Source organism: Dioscorea cayenensis, chromosome 18 (assembly GCF_009730915.1).
Source record: "Dioscorea cayenensis subsp. rotundata cultivar TDr96_F1 chromosome 18, TDr96_F1_v2_PseudoChromosome.rev07_lg8_w22 25.fasta, whole genome shotgun sequence".
Lineage (NCBI taxonomy): Eukaryota > Viridiplantae > Streptophyta > Magnoliopsida > Dioscoreales > Dioscoreaceae > Dioscorea > Dioscorea cayenensis.
In genome coordinates this window covers 13,953,088-13,959,087 of record NC_052488.1, presented here as the reverse complement: position 1 = coordinate 13,959,087, position 6,000 = coordinate 13,953,088, and positions in this window count along the sequence as shown.

The window sequence follows — 6,000 nt, the reverse complement described above, 5'->3', positions numbered from 1 at the left end:
TATTATTAATATTCAATTGACACATAAAAAAATAGGAGAAAAAAATAATATGAAAGATGAAATTAGGTTTTAAAAAGACATTATGGTGATTTTTCAAATTGCTGAAAGGTAATTTGGTTTTTTCATAGTGGTTTAAAGATTAATTTTTTTATGAATAGTCACACCCTCAAAAAGACCCTGATTTAGAGGGGTGGGATGTGAGAGGTTTGCATGTATGAAAAAACACCCATCCAAACTCCTCCGTCTCCTTACTCCCTTAACTAAAAACAGTTCACCCCCACTAACTCCTCACCACTCCAAAAATCCCCAACTAAAGAAGGGATTAGAGTCAATTTTATAGCAATTTGAACTACCAAAATGGTATCTAGAAATTTATTTAGAGGTGGTTATGGCTAGAACTACCTCAAAAATTGGTTATAATCTCTAAATCTATTCATATTTTTAAAGGCGGTAATAATTACTCGAAAAAATAATAATTTTTTTAGCCTACTAATATTTTAGAAATGGTAATAACCACATCAATAATTAATAATCTTTAAAAAATGTTCATGCTTTTAAAGGCAGTTATAACCATCTCAAAAACCTGTTCATTGGCTAAATTTAATTTAATATGTTCCTCTACCAGTGATAAGGAAATGGTTTGAGCTGCAAATTTATAAGACAAATCCTGAAATACAATTACAAGTATTCTACAATTTCATTAATTTTTATTGATGTTATGAGCATTTCAAGGACAATGTATTTTCTAAGTGTACCAAAAAAATAAACTAATACCATCTTATTTAACTCTATTAGAAATTTTTTTTAGTTACTATTTAAAAAATTTTCCATTGCGTTTTCCATCGAAGTCGGGACTCGCATTAATTAATTGGTTCATGATGTAAAGAACTTTTTAACCTTCTCGTACATCCCTAATTTTCAAGCCCATTGATCTTTAAAATATGAGTTCTCTTACATAAATAAATTAATATAGTCAGATAAAGAGCTACAATTATAATTAAAGACAAATAAGGAACTATTATATGTTGAAATATTAAATTTTTAACATGCATAGTCTTGTAATAATATATTAGTCATGAGCAAAAAAAAGTATATCATGGGGTTTCCAATAAAATATATAATTTATGTGAAGAAAGCTTGACAAGGAGAATAACAGAAAGTTTACCACATTGCTCGTTTAAAACAAATATATAGAATAAAAAATAAATTATAAAAATAAAATTGATACAACTTTATGAAAATGGGTAATTCTAAAAAATGGTTAGGAAATTAGGTTATGCGTCAACAAGCTCATAACTCAGCAGCACAACTCCACTTGCATAAGGTGATGGTAGTGGATTTTCATTATCTTGAGTTCAAATCCTCCGAGTCCAATGCATGTCTCTTGCTACCTGCGCTTGTCATAATTGCCAAAAAATAATAATAAAATATCAGGTTATACATGATATATATGGTAGATTACACACAGAGGATTATATATATATATATATATATAAATCTATTTCCTTATAATGATTAGTTATACCATAGCTGTGATTTCATGGAAAGAAGTCCAAGATAACAAAATAGAAACTAGTGACCTATAATCCCATTCAAATTCTACTCAAAATTAGTTAAACAATAAGTAGGAAGGCAATAAGACTAGTGATATATATATATATAATGATTCTCTCACTCAGTTATGCAGTTGTGGCATCCATTACTTATAACTATTTTCAACCTAATTCCAAAAAGTATGAAAATCATTTCTAAAAACTTTAAGATAAACATGGAAATCCAGAACGACAAAAAGAACCTATTTTATGAATCGGAGGGAACAAAATCAAACAAAATCAAACTCATGAACTGTAATCCAATTCCTGTTCTATCCAGCATTATTTTAAACCATGATCTTCTTGAAGCAATATATACATATATATGTATCATATATTATATCATATATATTTTTGGGATCTTATCACTCTAAGAAGGGAATTATCATGCAAAAAAATGCATGCCGAAACGCAGCAGATAACAAAAGTTTTTAACGGCAAGTAAAAATGATAAACCCTAGCGCATGCCAGAACTAGGATTAAATTCTAAATAAATAGATAATTAAAATTTAAACCTTTCTTTTGATGACAATTCTCAACGCACGCTTGTTTCCCTGAAATTGAAAGGGACTGTGAATCGGGACTCCCCTCTACTATCACGTACACACGAACGCCTCTAGAAATCAAGCAGGTATGCTAGTACCTCAAGAAACAACATTTGTCTCTTGGTTCAAATAGCAAGAACCCAAGATTCAAGAGAAAAGGGGCTATAGGCGCGGCAGCGACGGGTTCTGGCTGCGGGATCTGAGCGCGGCGGCCAAGGGAGATGAGTGGTTGGCGGCTAGGTTTTCTTAAGAGACAATCTCTCAATCACTTTATATTTTTTTTTCTCTCTCTTTTTTCATATTAGGGTTAGACCATCTATTTATATTGGAAGCCCAAAACCCTAATTTATGAAAAAACCCTTGACTCCTAATCAAATTAGGAATCTCTTCTCTACTTGATTAATTAAACCATTTTGTTTAACAAATCGATTAGATTCAATCAACTCTTAATAAGACCCAACCTGAATAAGCTATTTCCTCCACCTAATTTAGGTTTTTCACCAAAACCCTAAATAGGTGGTCCAATAAATAACAAATACTCAACCTTGATCCCGGCATTCCTAGTGTACGATCCTATCGGTCCATTTAACATTAACAATGAGCTTAAACAATTTTAATGCTCATAAATCATAATTATTCTCTAGAAAGATAATACAATTACCCAATAATAAATAAAGGTCAATTTTAAGAATTAATGGAATCTATTGCAATCTCATACAATCCTTTGCCACTGAATATCTTAATTAGCATAAGGCATGGAGCGAGTCACCCTTATTTTAATGCTAATTAATTTCTTGATCTCTTACTGAACTGACTAGGTTAAGAAAATGATTAGTCTTATCATTTTCCATGGGCATGGCCACACACTACTCAGTCTTACTAATCAAGTGGCATGTGATATTCACTCTCTCTACAGAGAGGGACAATCCCTTCACTTTACTCTTGTTTCTCAGCATGAACCGTAACATGTTTAAATATACCTGTATTTACAACTCAGTTACGAATGATGTTAGGTGTAAGTTAAAGCATGTAAGGATTCATCCGAGATCGATAGTTATTTCAGGTTGAAGGATTCAAGTACAAGAATTGCTTGAGAAAAACACTTATGACTTTACAACCATGTAGTGTTCTCAAGAGTGGATCGATCTAGATACATTGTGTCCTAACATGTATCAATGTCTTTTGATTGATATCCCATATCCTATTACCCGTAAAACAAGGCAATCTCATGAAAGACATACTTGTCTTAATTTATTTTCATTCCAATTAAAATAATCTAGTAGGGCCATTTAGAATACTATTCTAGTTTATGCTTCAAGGTTTTACTATCCAAATCACGTATTTGATAACTTGAGCAGAGCCAATATTCAAGAATATTTTATCTTATTAACTATTCACAGAAATAATAATAGATAAAATGATGCCTCATAATAATTATCCAAATAATAAGAGTGCATACAATGTATTGGGGCTAGGGCTTACACCAATAGTCTCCCACTAGTATTAGTCCTAATCAGGCATAACTCTAAGACCAAAAGACCTAACATGATCATCATGTTTTGGCCTAGCCAACTGCTTGGTCAAAGGATCAGCTACATTGTCTTCTCCAGCAATCTTACAAACTTTCACATATCCTTTATCGACGATCTCTCGAATGAGATAGAATCTCCTGAGTATGTGTTTGGACTTTTGTGTGACAGGGCTCCTTGGCCTATGCTATGGCCCCGTTGTTGTCACAAAAGAGGTTTACTGGACCTAGGATGCTTGGGACGACTCCTAATCTAGTAAGGAACCTCTTAAGCCAAACTACCTCCTTAGCATCATTCGATGTAGCTATATACTCAGACTCTGTGATAGAATTAGTGACAGTGTCCTATTTTGAGCTCTTCTAGCTTACAACACCTCCATTCAAGCAAAACACATAACCAGATTATGATTTATTATCGTCAATATTGGTTTGAAATACAACATCATTGTAACCTATTACAATGAGCTTATTCTCACTATCATACACTAAGAAGTAATCTTTAGTCCTTTGCATGTACTTAAGAATACTCTTGACAGCAGACCAATGGTGTTCCCCTAGATCCTGTTGGAATCTGCTAGTTATGCTTAGTGCATGTGCGACATCCAGCCTAGTACATAGCATGGCATACATGATAGATCCTATAGCAGACGTGTAAGGGATATTACTCATGTGTTCCCTTTGTTCTTCAGTTTGAGGACAATCCCTTTTACTTAGAACAACTCCCTGAGACATGGGTAAAAATCCTTTCTTAGTGTTAGACATACTGAAAAATTTCAGTATCGTAAAGACATGAGTTGTGCTTAAAGACATGGGTTGTGGTGACAATTATGAAAGAAAGGAGCCAAAAGTAGATCGTGGATGCACTTTGTTGATGAAATCTTGAAAGTGAACTAACACAAAGACATGAGTTGTGCTTAAAGACATGTGATTTTGTGCCAACCTCCGTTATGCTCAAGCAAATATATGGTTTGCTGGGGCATAAAGGCAGTCACATTCGTGTATCCCGACTTGTGCAATGTTAGCAAGATCGTTGTCAAGGTGATTTTTATTGAAGATGTAGCGGGATCTATTGAAGATGTAGTGTGGAATCAGGAATATTTTGGTGAAGTATTGTAGCAGTTTACTGCAACAAATCAATGTAACAAAAGTACTGTAGTAGTTGTCGTTCACAGATTACAGAAATTCATTTTCTTGAGATTCACACGGGCATGTGGAATTTCCACACGTCGGTGTGGATGCCCGATTCTAGCCCTATTTAAGTCATGATTTCAGCCATTTTAACGGATCCTTTCCCAATCCTTTGCCCATCTTTTTCTCATCTTTGTAGGCGCTCACAGCTAGGGTTTGGAGAGGCTTTGGTAAGGCTTTTGGAGTAGTTCTACGGCCTTCAACACAATGTTCATTTAGAAGATAGTTATTGGGAGAGCTTTCATCGGCATCAATTCATCGAGTTGTGCCCTAGGCTTGATGAGGGAACCTTTGGAGGAGACAAGGCTACTCTACAAGGCCATCGATACGGACTACAAGAGGGTTTTACTCATAGATTGCATGTTTTTTACTTTTGATTTCATTATTGATTGTATCTTGCTCCATGGAGAGCTAAACCCATGATGGGTGCTTGCACTTGTAAACCCTAGGATGATTTTGTTTCATTGAGTTTTTATTGTATTTTCTTTAATTGATGTTCTAATTGAGATCCAATCTTGAATGCTTGTTGAGTTAATTTTCCCTTAGAGTGACACTAGGGTTGAGAATCCATCTTGGTAATCCTTGTGGATGAGTGACACATCATGAGGGTTAGACAAAGCTAGGTTGGAGAGGGTTGAGAGGGTCAGTCGAGAGGTAGCGGAATGTCCCCTTTTCCTTCAGGTGTAATTTATCCTACCTCTGTGTTCCAAGAGTTCTTTACGGTCACAATTGAGTGAAGTGCTAAGAGAGGAACTCCGCTGGGGCTTAGTTGCGTAAGAGACAGAGTGAAGCATTAAAGTAATCCTTAGTTCTGGGCTTAATTGAGACTAGGGGTCTTTCTCTTGGACCAAAGGGTTAGATCTAGATTAGGGAATAGAGTTTATCACTTAGAGTCCTTAGAGCTTTAAGTAACCTTTCATAGTGTGAGGTGTTGAGATTGAGCGATTTCTCTGCCGGGGCATAGTATAGGGTTAGTCATGGTTGACCTTAGGTTTGTGATCATGTGTTTAAGGATTTTCACGACTCATTAGACATTAGTTGGGAGACATAATGATTGGTCTTGCACTTGAAGTAATAGTCCTAGGGTGAGCAATGTCCGGGTACCCCCTTTTTATTGATTGCCTTTCCTCTAATTTTATTGTGTCTC